The sequence below is a fragment of the Neoarius graeffei genome, chromosome 1 (genome assembly GCF_027579695.1).
Source record: "Neoarius graeffei isolate fNeoGra1 chromosome 1, fNeoGra1.pri, whole genome shotgun sequence".
Taxonomy (NCBI): Eukaryota; Metazoa; Chordata; class Actinopteri; order Siluriformes; family Ariidae; genus Neoarius; species Neoarius graeffei.
Genome location: NC_083569.1, coordinates 121187559 through 121203763, shown reverse-complemented (window position 1 = coordinate 121203763; position 16205 = coordinate 121187559).

Here is a 16205-nt window from a genome sequence, read left to right as displayed (position 1 = left end):
TTTGTTAACACCAACCAATTACTGAGCAACATTGTTCCCTCCAACCAATCACTGATCACCCCTGTTCCCACCAACAAGTCACTCATCACCCCTCTTTCCTCCAGCCACTCACTGATCACCCCTGTTCCCTCCAACCAATCACTGATCACCTTTGTTCTCACCAACCAATCACTGATCACAATTGTTACCTCCAATCAATCACTGATCACCCTGTTCCCTTCAACCAGTCACAGATCACCCCTGTTCCCTTCAATCACTGATCACTCCTGTTCCCTTCAACCAATCACTGATCACTCCTGTTCCCACCAACCAATCACTGACCAGAATTGTTCTCACCAACAAATCACTGATCACCCCTGTTCCCTCCAACAAATCACTGATCACCCCTGGTCCCACCAACCAATCACTGATTACCCCTGGTCTGTCCAACCAATCACTGATCACCACAGTTCCCTCCAACCAATCACTGATCACCCCGTTCCCTCCAACCAATCACTGACCAGAATTGTTCTCACCAACCAATTACTGATTACCCCTGTTCCCTCCAAACAATCACAGATTACAATTGTTACCTCCAATCAATCACTGATCACTCCTGTTCCCACCAACCAATCACTGATCGGAATTGGTCCCTCCAACCAATCACTGATCACCCCTGTTCCCTCCAACCAATCACTGATCACCCATGTTCCCACCAACCAATCACTGATTACCCCTGTTCCCTCCAAACAATCACAGATTACAATTGTTACCTCCAATCAATCATTGATTACTCCTGTTCCCACCAACCAATCACTGATCACTCCTGTTCCCACCAACCAATCACTGATCAGTGATTGGTTGAAGGGACCAATTCTGATCAGTGATTGGTTGGTGGGAACAGGAGTGATCAGTGATTGGTTGGTGGGAACAGGAGTGATCAGTGATTGATTGGAGGTAACAATTGTAATCTGTGATTGTTTGGAGGGAACGGGGTAATCAGTGATTACTTACTTACTTACTGCTGCTGTCGTGGGTAGACCCACATAGCGCCAACACAAACGACCGCCAACTTTTCCTGTCCTGTGACGCCACCATAGCCTCCTCATATGTTAGGGATTGTTGAAGGTCTCTAGTGACTGCGTCGCGCCAATGCATACGCTGTCTGCCTGGGCGCCGGCGTCCTTGAGGTGCCCGATAAAGAAGTCAGTGCGGCAGGCGTGTTGGAGGCATGCGCATAACGTGCCCAAACCATGATAGTCGTCTTTGTTGAAGGATGTTCGTTAGAGGAACCTGTCCAATTCTTTGGAAGATCTCCGCATTGGATTTACGCTCTCTCCAGGAAACACCAAGAGTTCTGCAAAGGCATCTAGTATGGAAGGCCGATAGTCGCTTCTCTTGCTGCACTGTTGTGTTCCAGGCTTTGGCTCCATACATTAGGATGGTAATTACTACGGCCTGACAGATTGCCATTTTTGTGCGAAGCTGGATGGAATTGTGGCACATGATGGGTAGAAGTTTATTAAAGGCGTTCGCTGCTTTCCCTATACGGTTGTTAATCTCTTGGGTTAAGTCACCATCGGATGTTATCGTACTTCCCAAATAAACAAACTTCTCCACCTTCTCCAATGCATCTTGGTTGTTTAGACTGATTGTAATGTCGCATTTATCCTTTGAGACAGTCATAACTTTGGTCTTCGTAGAGTTAATGGTTAGTCCTATTTTACTCCCTCCCTCTTTCACTTGAGTGGTTGCATACTGTAACCTTTCTTCCGACTCGTCAATAAGCGCGATGTCGTCTGCAAAGTCAAGATCAGATAATCTTTGCTGCTGGTAACGTGGGCTCCTTCGTTATTCGAGTACAATTCCACAGTCATTCCTGTCCAGGGCTTGTTTCAGCACCCAATCGATCAATATGGCAAACAACATTGGAGACCATACACAGCCTTGTCTAACGCCCGCCGATACTGGGAACCATTCAGTTGTTTCTCCATCGACCTTGACACAGCATTCCGATCCATCATAGGTGTTCTTCTTGGGAAACCCATATGCTTCAAGAATTTTCCAGAGGGATTCTCTGTCTACGCTGTCGAAAGCAGCTTTAAAGTCGACGAAGTTGATGTTGGCCGAGAGTTGAAATTCAAGGCACTTTTCTACTAGTTGGTGTAGGGCGAAGCACTGATCGATGCATGACCTCCCCTTTCTAAATCCAGCCTGGTTTTCTCTGAGTTGCTCATCCACGGCATCTCTAGTACGCAGGAGAACCAAGATGCAGAGTACTTTCCCGGCTATGCTTAGAAGGGTAATACCGCGGTTATTACTACAGATGGTGAGATCTCCTTTCTTCGGGAGTTTGATGATGACTCCTCTTTTCCAATCTTTTGGCACTCTTTCTGTCTTCCACACTACAATGCAGATTCGCAACAACCAGTCTACTAACTTCTCTCCTCCAGCTTTTAACATCTCTGCAGTAATTTCATCATATCCAGGTACTTTGTTATTTTTCAGACGCTTAATGGCTTCAATAACTTCCTCCCTAGTAGGGTCATTCAGGTCAATATCAAGCTGGTCCCACTCAACGGGGATGTCCTCCATCGCATTTGCAGGTGGTTCAGCGTTGAGGAGTTCACTGAAATGTTCAGCCCATCTCTCCAACTTCTTTTCCTCGTCACCTATTATATTTCCATCTTTATCTTTGACTAAGGGTGTACTGCTTGTCTTTTTGCCTGTAAGCGTCTTCACTTTTTGGTATACGACTCTCTGGTTGTTTTTAGTTGATGCTTCTTCAAGCTCCTTCGCTTGCTCATCTATCCAGGATTTCCAATCTTTCTCAGCACTGTTCTTAACGCTCTTGTCTAACTCTCTGTACTTCCTCTTGTTATCCTCCATATTGTCATGATCTCTGACCCTCTTTGCGATTCTGCGTTGCTCAATCAATTCATATGTCTCCTTACTTATCCAGCTCTTATGCTCTCTTGTCTGGGGTCTTACCATCTCCTCAGCTGCTTTGTAGACCGTTTCTTTAAATCTACTCCATTCGTAATCTATATCCGACTCAGATGCTATGTCAGATAATGCTTTGAATTTTTCAGCTATCTTTGACTGGTAGTCTCTAGAGAAGAGTGGAAGCTGTAGATCTGTGCATTTCACTGATTACCCCGTTCCCTCCAACCAATCACTGATCACCCCTGTTCCCTCCAACCAATCACTGATCACTCCTGTTCCCTCCAAACAATCACAGATTACAATTGTTACCTCCAATCAATCACTGATCACTCCTGTTCCCACCAACCAATCACTGATCAGAATTGGTCCCTCCAACCAATCACTGATCACTCATGTTCCCTCCAACCAATCACTGATCACCCCTGTTCCCTCCAACCAATCACTGATCACTCCTGTTCCCACCAACCAATCACTGACCAGAATTGGTCCCTCCAACCAAATTACTGATCACCCCTGTTCCCTTCAACCAATCACTGATCACCCCTATTCCCACCAACATTCACTGATCACACCATTCCCACCAACCAATCACTGATCAGAATTGTTCTCACAAACCAATCACTCTTACCCCTGTTCCCTCCAACCAATCACTGATCACCATTGATTTTTCCACATTTTTCTCTGTTAATGCCTATTCCTTGTAAAATTTACAGAAATAATTTTGAGTTATTCCATCTGTAACTGTCTCCTTTATGTCTCTGTCCTGAATCCTCACAACAACTACATGTTGTTAGTTGTGTTCTTGAGAGAAATTATCATATTTCTGAATTTGCAGATTTTATCTCAGATCTGGTTATTTCCTTAGACAAAGCTTTAGTTGTCGGAGATTTTAATATTCACTTCAATAACCCAGAAGACCCTTTAAAAACAGCGTTTGTGTCCATCTTAGATTCAGTCGGGATTAAGCAGAATGTCATAGGACCGACCCATAATGGTGGTCACACCCTTGATCTAATACTAACATTCAGATTAAACGTAGATAATATAGTCATACTTCCACAGTCTGAAGTTATCTCAGATCATTATCTCATCTCATTCAAACTATGTCTGAGTAATAATATATGCACCTCACCACGCTACTGTATTAAACATACTTTCACGTCAACTACTGCACAGAGCTTTATAAATGATCTCCCAGAGTTGTCAACTTTGATTTGGTCACTGTCAGCCCCTGCAGAACTTGATCAGGCAACTGAATGCTTAGAGTCAACATTCCGCCATACTTTAGATAATGTAGCTCTTCTAAAAAGGAAAATGGTCAGAGACAAAAAATTAGCTCCCTGGTATAATGATGACACTCGCACATTAAAACAGACCACTCGAAAACTGGAACGTAAATGGCGTCAAACAAAATTGGTAGTGTTCAAATTAGCATGGAAGGAGAGCTTCCTGAAGTATAGAAAAGCTCTTAGTGCTGCGAGATCAACATATCTCTCCTCCCTAATAGAAGATAACAAAAATAATCCTAGATTCCTATATAATACTGTAGCAAAATTAACCAGGAATAAGTCCACTATCAACACATGCACACCTGCAGTATGTAGTAGCAATGATTTCATGAATTTTTTTAATGACAAAATTGAGAATATCCGACAAAAAATTCAAACTACTAATTTAAGGTCAGACAATGTAAGTGACCCTGTAGTTAACTATATAACTGTATCAGATCATCAGTTAGAATGTTTTACTCCCTTAAAGAAACTGAATTACTTTCATTAATCGCTACATCAAAAGCCTCAACTTGCGTACTAGATCCCTTACCTACACGTCTATTCAAACAGATAATACCTGGAATAATTGAACCGCTTCTAAAAATAATAAATTCTTCTCTTACGATTGGCTATGTACCCAAATCCTTTAAACTAGCAGTTATCAAACCCCTGATTAAAAAACCTGACCTTGATCCCTGTCAGCTGTCCAATTATCGGCCAATATCAAACCTCCCCTTTATCTCCAAGATCCTTGAAAAAGCTGTGGCACAGCAGTTATGCTCATATTTACATAGGAATAACATCCATGAAATGTGTCAGTCAGGATTTAGACCTCATCATAGCACAGAGACAGCTCTGGTTAAAGTAGTAAATGACCTACTGTTGGCGTCTGATCAGGGCTGTGTCTCGCTATTTGTGTTGCTTGACCTTAGTGCAGCATTTGATACCATTGATCATTCCATTCTTCTGGATAGACTAGAAAATGTTGTGGGAGTTAAGGGAATGGCCCTCTCCTGGCTCAGGTCTTATCTAACTGATCATTATCAGTATGTTGATATAAATGGTGATATTTCTAGACATACCGAGGTAAAGTTTGGTGTTCCACAAGGTTCTGTCTTGGGTCCAGTGCTTTTTTTCTCTATATATGTTACCTCTGGGTGACATTATTCGTAAACATTGTATTAGTTTCCACTGTTATGCTGATGACACACAGTTGTATGTCTCTGCAAAACCTGATGAGAGACACCAGCTTAATAGAATTGAGGAATGTGTTAAGGACATTAGACACTGGATGCTTATTAATTTCCTTCTGCTTAACTCTGACAAGACTGAAGTACTTGTGCTAAGACCACATACAGCTAGAAGGAAGTTTTCTGATTACACAGTGACTCTGGATGGCCTTTCTGTTTCTTCACGTGCAGCAGTAAAAGACCTCGGAGTGATTATTGACCCCAGTCTTTCATTCAAAACTCACATTGATAACATTACCCGGATAGCTTTCTTTCATCTCAGAAATATTGCAAATATAAGAAATTTAATGTCATTGCGTGACGCAGAAAAACTAGTCCATGCTTTCATTACCTCCAGGTTGGATTATTGTAATGCCTTACTGTCTGGATGTTCCAATAAGTGCATAAATAAGCTTCAGTTAGTTCAAAATGCAGCAGCAAGAGTCCTTACTAGAACTAGAAAATATGACCACATCATGCCTGTCTTATCCACACTGCATTGGCTCCCAATCAAATTTCGTATTGTCTATAAAATACTACTATTGACCTTTAAAGCACTAAATGGTCTCGCACTACAGTACCTGAGTGAACTTCTGCTCCTCTATGACCCGCCACGCCTACTTAGATCAAAAGGTGCAGGCTATCTGCTGGTACCTCGTATAGTGAAGGCTATATCAGGGGGCAGAGCCTTTTCTTACAAAGCCCCACAGTTATGGAACAGCCTTCCAAGTAATGTTCGGGAATCAGACACAGTCTCAGCATTTAAGTCTAGGCTGAAAACATATCTGTTTAGTCAAGCCTTTTGTTAATGGTGTTTATGAGGTAAAGGTGTAGATCTGGAGGGTCCTCAGACATAGAGTGTTTTGGTAAACTGGGATGTATGGATGCTGTCAGTCCCCACTAACTTGCTCACTCGAGTTTGTTGACGGTGTAGTGGCTGGCTGCTTTATGTCCCGGGGCTCCCTCATGCCTGTGTTACCTTCTGGCTCTCTCCTTTTAGTTATGCTGTCATAGTTAGTTGCCGGAGTCCCTGCTTGTACTCGGTGCAATATGTATACTGTTCCTACTTATTCAGGTGACATTGGGCATACCTAACAACCTGTGTTTTCTTTCCCTCCCCCCCACCCCAAATCTGTCCCTCTGAGTTACATGGAGTCAACAGGAAATCTTTTGGTGGAGAGGGTGGAGACCTCGACTGGCTATCGTAGCCTGCGGGGAATCGGCCGTCAGACATTCTGTCGCATGTCCCAGACCCGGTGAAATGTAACTGAATTGTCTTGGCCTGCCCTAAGGGTCCCATCTGCATCTCATCATTGCTGAGGAGTGTGCTCCCATCACCCAATCAAGCATCCAGCCAGAGCAGGTCATGATATATTTTTTACCATATTAACATGCCATTGTTGTGTGTTATGCCTGATGTAAAGACTCTCGTCTCTGCGAGCCTACCACACAGATTTAATACTTGTCATTTTTTAGGGCATACCTAACAACATGTGTTTTCTTTCTCTCTCTCTTCCCCCCCCCCCCAATCTGTCCCTCTGAGTTACATGTTGGTCCTGGGATTGAGGTGCTGGCCTCTTCTGCCCCTCGGACCTGCTTGGTCCATCCTGGTGCCCTGTGTCTGGTCGGGGTTTTATTGCACCGCTCCTGTGAAGGACGGCCCCATGAGGACAGTTGAGGTTTATACCTGGAGGATGCTCTGGACTCGTACAATAATGCTTTCATGGCTGAGGACTACAGTTGTCTTGCTAACTTTAGGACTGCAGTTATCATGAACAGTTTTGCACTCAAGTTTCCATCAATGAAGAGTTATAACATAAACGAAACTGTCCTCATGTTAAAACTGTTAATATTATAGTCAGGCTGTCTGTTGTTGCCCAAATGAGGATGGGTTCCCTTTTGAGTCTGGTTCCTCTCAAGGTTTCTTCCTCATGTTGTCTGAGGGAGTTTTTCCTTGCCACCGTCGCCACAGGCTTGCTCAGTGGGGATAGATTAGGGATAAAATTAGCTCATGTTTAAAGTCGTTCAAATTCTGTAAAGCTGCTTTGCGACAATGTTTATTGTTAAAAGTGCTATAGAAATAAACTTGACTTGACTTGACTTGATATTCTGTAAATAGATTTTTATAGGAAAAGACCATGATGATCTCCTAAATACACAAATTATTCCATGGCATCGTCTGCTGAATTCTAGTGAATTATCGACTGTGCTCTATTGCTGACCACAAACAGCACTGAGGGTGCTATTTTTATTTAACACTGATGGTGGTTTTGTTTCTCATCATAGCCTGCATTTTTTTCTCCCCGGATGTTCAGGCCTTTTTTTTCAGACTCTTTTTAAATGCTGATTATTTGCTCTCTTTTCTCATTAGAATTGCTTATTTTCAATTTATTAAGTGAAATTATTTTATTTGTTTATTCTGATTTAATTCTTTCACACCCACTATATATATATATATATATATATATATAAAAGCTGGATAGTACAGTGGTAATGCTCACTGACTATGATGCAGGAGATCGGGGTTCAAATCCCAGTCGGGGCAAAACATCATCCAGTAAGGGTCCTTAGGCAAGACCCCTCATGATATATCAGCCTACCTCAGGAATGAGTGAAGACATAACTGATAGAGTCATACCGGCTCAGACATTGCCCGGGTCAACAAGGGCATCAGTTGCTAGGGAACCAGGGCAAACTGATGAGAAATGGGCTACTGGAACAAGACGAGGTGGACGAGGACAGAAAATACGGATTTGCTGGAATGCTACTATACAAGCAATCCCAGAGAGAGGATACATGCAGCGAATGTGTGACCATTGGATACTTCGAAACCCACAATCAAGGCTAACAAAGAAACAGCTATTAGCCCAGTGTTCCAACATCTGTAATCGAAATCTACTATCACAACTAGACACAACGATGCTATGGCAAGGGGGAGCCAGGAAGACAGGTCAGGGAGATGTCATCATCATCACCAAGCCCCAACAGCTCAACACAAGAGCTGCTGACCTGAGAAGGAAGATCGTGACCCAACTGGAAACCTGGAGCCCCCGACGAATACCGAAGCTGAGTTGCCAAGCACCTTCAGAAGATCTACTAGTAGATGTGAATGCTGCTCTGAAGACAGTCTCCACAAGAACCATCACTGAGACCAACAAGCTGATACACAGTACAGCAACAGTAATCATGGAGATGCTTGGACACAAGGTGGGCTCGGGGCATAACAAACAGTATCCACCATGGAAGAGACGATTAGAGGATGGAAGAGACGATTAGAGGCAGCACGGAGAGAAGTTAGCCAGCTAGCTGAACTACAGAAAGCGAACATGGTGAATAAAGGGGCACCTAGGAAGTACAACTCACTCTCCATACCAGAGGCACTCGAAACTGCCAAACAGCGACTAACAGCTCTGGCCACCCGGTTGAAGAGATACACCAAGGAGGGAGAGGCCAGGAGAATAAACAAGCTGTTCTCCACTGAACCAGCCAAGGTGGCAGGGGAACAACAACCGGTCAGACCCACCAAGAGCTGAGGTGGAAAAATACTGGAAAGACATATGGGAAAGAAAGGCATCACACAACACCGATGTCCAATGGTTAGTGGACCTAAGAGCTGACCACAGCAACCTCCCAGAACAAGAACCAGACGTCCAAGAAAGAGTGTCAAAGATGAAGAGCTGGACAGCACCAGGCCCCGATATGATCCATACGTACTGGCTGAAGAAGCTAACTGCACTCCATGAACGCCTAGCAGCACAGATGAACCAGCTGCTGAGGGATGAGACCCACCCAGAATGCCTAACCCAAGGCAGGACAGTCCTAATCATGAAGGACCCCCAGAAGGGACCCATTCCATCCAACTGCCGGCCAATTACCTGTCTCTGCACAACATGGAAGGCCCTGTCAGGCATCATTGTGGCAAAAATGAGTAAGCATGTGGCTCAATACATGAGCAAGGCACAGAAAGGAATTGGCAGTAACACCAGAGGAGCCAAGCACCAGCTACTGGTTGATAGAACAGTCGCCCGAGACTGTAAGAAGAGACAGACCAACCTGTGCACTGCCTGGATTGACTACAAGAAAGCCTACAACTCAATGCTACACACATGGATACTGGAATGTCTGGAACTGTATAAGATCAACAGGAACCTAAGGACCTTCATCCAGAACTCAATGGAAATGTGGAAGACAACCCTAGAGGCCAACTCAAAAAAACCCATTGCCCAAGTCAACATCAAGTGTGTCATATACCAAGGAGATGCGCTATCACCACTGCTGTTCTGCATAGGCCTGAACCCCCTCAGTCAGATCATCACGAAGAGCGGCTACGGGTACCGATTCCGTAGTGGGGCAACAATCAGCCACCTGCTCTACATGGATGACATCAAGCTGTATGCCAGGAACGAGCGAGAAATAGACTCGCTGATCCACACCACCCGGATCTACAGCGATGACATAGGGATGTCATTCGGATTGGACAAGTGTGGCCGGATGGTCTCAAAGAGAGGCAAGATGATCCAGACTGAGGGGATTGACCTACCAGAGGGCAACATAGGTGATATCCAAGACAGCTACAAGTACCTTGGCATCCCACAGGCTAATGGAAACCATGAAGAGGTCACAAGGAAGTCAACCACAGCCAAATACCTCCAGAGAGTAAGGCAGGTCCTGAAAAGTCAGCTGAATGGTAAGAACAAGGTCCGAGCCATCAACATGTATGCACTACCAGTCATCAGATACCCCGCTGGTATCATAAACTGGCCAAAGGAGGCGATAGAAGCCACAGATATCAAGACTAGAAAGCTCCTCACCATGCATGGAGGGTTCCACCCCAAGTCCAGCACCCTGAGACTATACACTAAGCGGAAAGAGGGAGGCCGAGGGCTAGTGAGCATCAAGACCACGGTCCAGGATGAAACATCGAAAATCCGAGAATACATCAGAAAGATGGCCCCAAAGGATGAACTGCTAAGTGAATGTCTCAGGCAGCAGAACCCTGATGAGAGTGCAGAGGAGGAGGAGGAACAGACAACCTAGAGGGACAAACCCCTACATGGCATGTACCACCGTCAGATAGAGGAAGTGGCTGATATCAAGAAATCCTACCAGTGGCTGGATAATGCAGGACTGACAGACAGCACAGAGGAACTAATCATGGCAGCGCAAGAACAGGCCATAAGCACAAGAGCCATAGAGGCCAGGATCTACCAGAGTAGATCAGACCCAAGATGCAGACTGTGCAAAGAAGCCCCTGAAACAGTCCAGCACATAGTAGCAGGGTGTAAGATGCTAGCTGGATCAGCGTACATGGAGAGGCACAACCAAGTGGCTGGGATAGTATACAGGAACATCTGCAACCAGTATGGAATAGAAGTACCCAAGTCCCAATGGGCTATACCACAGAAGGTGGCTGAGAACAACAGGGCCAAGGTTCTGTGGGACTTCAGCTTCCAGACTGACAAACAGATCCTGGCTAACCAACCGGACATAGTGGTGGTGGACAAAGAGCAGAAGAGGGTGGTGGTGATAGATGTGCCAATCCCAGCTGATGCCAACATCAGGAAGAAGGAACATGAGAAACTTGAGAAGTATCAAGGGTTGAAAGAGCAGCTGGAATGGATGTGGAAGGTCAAGGGTTGCATGGTCCCTGTGGTAGTGGGGGCACTTGGGGCAGTAACCCCCAAACTGGGAGAGTGGCTCCAGCAAATCCCAGGAACAACATCTGAAGCCTCAGTCCAGAAGAGCACAGTCCTAGGAACATCGAAGATACTGCGCAGAACCCTCAAACTCCCAGGCCTCTGGTAGAGGACCCGAGCTTGAGGATGACATGGATACCACCCCCCCCCCCACCGGGGGTGAGAAGGAGATTTTTAGATTTTATATATATATATATATATATATATATATATGGGGTGTTTCAATGGGGGTAGCACCTTTGTGGAACGGCGACCGAGTTTCCTTCGGGGGACTGCCGGAAAGCTTTGGTCCTCACACTGGCACCCAGCTCTCACCTGTGGCTCCAAGTAGCTGGGATGGGCTCCAGCAGCCAAACCCCGGTAAACCCTCTCAGTTGGGGGGCCAAACCAGGTGAGGGTAGCCGGTCAGATTTCCTAGCTAGTGAAGGGACAGGTCCTGTCCCAACAAACTGCCCTTGGTCGGTAGAGGATTCGGGACCCACCGACGACATCAACCCGAAGAGTACTATGGATTCACGGCACCAATTAGAAGAAGATGGGGCGGCGGCCTTGTACCCTCCAGGGGGCTTGCCCCTCTACAGGCTACTGGAGGAGAGGATGGAACAGCCATGGTCAACTCTGTGACTGCTGATGACGCGACAAGCCCAAACACGATAGGGAGGCCCACTGCCGATGACCACAGAGGAGTCCAAGGCAGATTCAACCTACGCAACTAACTCACGAGTGTATCCAGGGGTTGACTGTGGCTCAGAACACAACCTGGTGGGTGCCACGGTCAAGCTCAGGATCAGGAGGGAGAGGCCTCAGACCACCAGGGTCCACCTCAACCTTGGTGCTCTCGAGGAGCCAACCACGAGGGTGGCTTACAATGTAGAGGTTAATAACAGGTTCAAGGCACTGCGGGTGCTAGAAGAGGAGCAACCCCCAGAGGAGATGTTTGTGGCTCTGAAGGAGGCAATCAATACCACGGCAAAGGAGCTTCTCGGTAGAAAACCAAGAAAGGCCAACCAGCAGTGGATCTCTGAGGAGACTTTGCAACTGATAGAGAGGAGGAAGAAGCTCAAGGATGGGTGGGCTACCGAAGACAGGGAGGAGAGGTACAGAGAGGCAGACAGAGCAGTCCAGAGAAAGGTCAGAAGGGACAAGGAGAGGTGGCTGGAAGAGCAGTGTGCTGCAGTGGAGGTAGGGCTTAAGCACCACAACATCAGGAAGGCCTATGACCTCATCAAGACCTTGAGGAAGGGCTTCCAGCCACGAAAGAGGAACATCAAAGACCCGGAGGGCCATGTCCTGACAGATCTCCAGAACATCCTGAGGAGATGGAATGACTATGGCAAGAGTCTCTATCACAACAATGGTAACCTCGACATGGACGACATACAAGAACAAGAACAAGGTCCTGTCATTTTGGAATCAGAAGTACAGGAGGCCATCAGGAAACTACCCAATAACAAAGCCAGGGGTATCAACAACTTTACAGCAGATCTACTCAAGACCGATAACCCAGAGATGACTAAGGTGCTCTGCAAGCTGTGCAACAAGATTATGGAGACGGGTGAGTGGCCGACAGACTGGCTTAGATCAGTGTTCATCCCAATTCCGAAGAACACAGGGGCCACGGAGTGTGCAGACCACCGCACCATTGCCCTGATCAGTCACGCCAGCAAGATCCTCCTGCAAGTCCTGCTCCAGAGGACCCAGAAGACCGCCAAGGAGCAGTTTGCGGAGGTGCAAATGGCCTTTCGGAAGAAGGTCAACACAAGGGACCAGATCTTCAATATCAGGATCATTATGGAGAAGGCAAGGGAATTCAACACCCAGCTGTACATGGCCTTCATAGATTACAAAAAGGCGTTTGACTCAGTGCGTCACTCCAAACTGTGGGACATGCTGAGGAAGATGGGAGTCAGCGGCACAGTAATTAAACTACTGAGGAACCTGTACAGTGGGCAGCAGGGGGCGGTCAGAGTGGAAGACAACTTCATGGAGTGGTTCACCATCGGGAAGGGAGCACGACAGGGCTGCCTTTTGTCACCCATATGCTTCAACTTCTACTCCGAGGAGGTGATGCAGCAGTCGGCAGATGAACTCAACTGGGTTGGAATCACCGTCAGCGGCCAGGAACTGAACAACCTACGCTTCACCGAGGACATCATGTTGATAGCGACATCACCAGCATGATTACAGGCTCTGCTAGATGAGGTCGACAGAGTCTCCAGGGAGTACCAGCTGGAGATCAACACCAAGAAAACAAAGGTGATGGCAGCCACCAGGGAGCCAGAACAACTTAACATTCACTGCCAAGGTGTCACATTGGACCAGGTGGAGAAGTTCAAGTACCTGGGTTCCATCATTGAGCAGACAGCAGATTGCAGCCACGAGATCAGGGCTCAGCTTGGAGCAGCAAGATCCGCCATCCAGTCGCTCACCACTCTGTGGAGGGACCGCGCTATCCAGAAGAACACCAAGCTGAAATGCCTGAGGACGGTGGTATGGCTTATGGCATTGGACGGCTGTGAGATGTGGACCCTGAGAGCTGCGGACATCAAGAAACTGATGGCATTTGAGATGGACTGCTACGGACAGGCACTGAGGATCAGCTGGATCAACCACAGAACCAACAAGTCAGTCCTGGAAGAGATGGGCACGGAGCGGCAGTTCATGGCAACCATCCAAAGGCGGAAGCTACAGTACTTCAGCCACATCATCAGGGCACAGAACCTCTGTGCCCACATCCTCGAGGGCAGAATTGACAGGAAGAGGTTGAGGGGATGACAAAGATACCACTGGATGGATGACATCAGAGACTGGATGGGGAGACCAGTGGGGGAATGTACAACTGTTGCCAGAGAGAGGAGACAGTGGAGAGTGGTGGTGTATGCTGTATCCATGGTCCCCAACCTTCAACAGTGAGGATAGGACTAGATAGACAGGCATAGTGGTTAGCACTGTCGCCTCACAGCAAAAGGGTCCTGGGTTTGAGCCCAGGAGCTGACAAGGGCCTTTCTGTGTGGAGTTTGCATGCTCTGCGTGGGTTTCCTCCGGTTTCCCCCACAGTCCAAAGACATACAGGTTAAGCTAAAAGGTGGCTCTAAATTGACCGTAGGTGTGAATGGTTGTTTGTCTCTATGTGTCAGCCCTGCAATGACCTGGCGACTTGTCCAGGGTGTGCCCCGCCTCTCACCCATAGTCAGCTGGGATAGGCTCCAGCTTGCCTGCGACCCTGTAGAACAGGATAAAGCGGCTAGAGATAATGAGATGAGATTTTATATATATATATATATATATATATATATATATATATGTGTGTGTGTGTGTGTGTGTGTGTGTGTGTGTGTATATATATATATATATATATATATATATATATATATATATATATATATAATTGCACAAAAAAACCTAGATATATTTATTTATTTATTTATTTATTTATTCATTTATTAACTACAAAAGTATTTATTATGCTTCTTGTTTAAATAAAATAATGAACAGTGTCCTTGGATTTACTGTGTGATTGTGTTGAAATATTATTATTCGATATCATTATGCTATTTATTCAAATAAAACTGAAATTATTCTTCAACATTTTATGTGATTTTGGCTATGGAGTGTTGAACACTACTCAGGCCAAAGCAAATAGAAGAGGCAAAACAACACAGTATAAATAAATGCTGACGCTGTCTGATTCAGACTTTTTTCTGTTGTTCACATGTTTGCCAATGTTATTGTGTTCTTTTGCAATATCACAAGGGAAATGTGTGGTAAAGAGGCTGTATCACATCAAACCATGACCTAATTTACTTCCTGTCCACCCTCCCCCCACTCTTCTCTTACTCTGTATTTTGGAAATGGAAGAGAAAATTTGACCTGATGCACAAATACAAATATTTGCACAAACAATAAATTTGATAGCTTTTTTTCTGAGACTGATAAATCTGCTGGATGATCCTAGCAAAAAACAAACAAAAAATAAATTTATTAATTAAAAAAAACTTTTTTGAGCATACATTTGGAATTATCCTGTACCAGCCACTGCTCCAAACAGCTCCAAACAACCAATCACTTTTCACCATTGTTACCTATGATCACTTATTACTGTTGTTTTCACCAACCAATCACTGATCACCATTGTTTGTTTCACCATTTTTCTTTGTTTTAAACTCTTTTCATGTTGATAGTTATAGTAATATAACCAAATTATTCCATCTTTAACTGTCTCCTTCATGCCTATGTCCTGGATCATCATGACAACTATATGTTGTTATCGGTGTTCTTGAGAGAAATTATATCCATCCATCCATCCATTTTCTGCCACTTATCTGTGTCTGGGTCATGGGGCAGCAGTTCCACCAGAAATGTCCAGGCCTTCTCCCCCAGCAACCTCCTCCACCACTTCTGAGGGGACACCAAGGTGTTCCCAAGCCATCCGAGTGATATAATCTCTTCAGCATGCCCTGGATCTGCCATAGAATTTCTTCCCAGTTGGACATGCCTGGAACATCTCACCTCGTAGGCATCCTGGAGACATCCTTGATAGGTGCCCAAACTACCACAGCTGGATCTTTTTGATGCAGAGGAGCAGTGGCTTTACTCTGAGCCCCTTCCAAATATCCAATCTTCTCACCCTGTCTCTAAGAGTGGGTTTAGACACCTTTCAGAGAAATCTCATTTCTTGTATTTGCAATCTTTTGGCTTTCTTTTGCTCATGACCTAAATCTTGTGGCCATCAACAGATTCACCTTTTGGCTCAGCTTCACCATGACAGACTGGTACAAAATTTACATCACTGCAGGAGTTGCATTGATCTGCCTGTGGATCTACCACTCGAGTCTTCCCCCACTTGGGAACAAGATCCCAAGATACTTCAGCTTCTCCATTTGAGGCAATGACTTCCAACACCCACTGAGAACTAGTCTGATTTATTACTGGCAATGCAAACCAGGCTCTTATTCTGGATATACAGGGACCGGATAGCCTGCAGCAGCGGGCCCAGTAACCCATACTCCTGAAGCACTCCTGACAGGACACAATGAGGGACATGGTTGTATGCAATGTTGTGCTTTTCCAAGTCCACAAAGCAC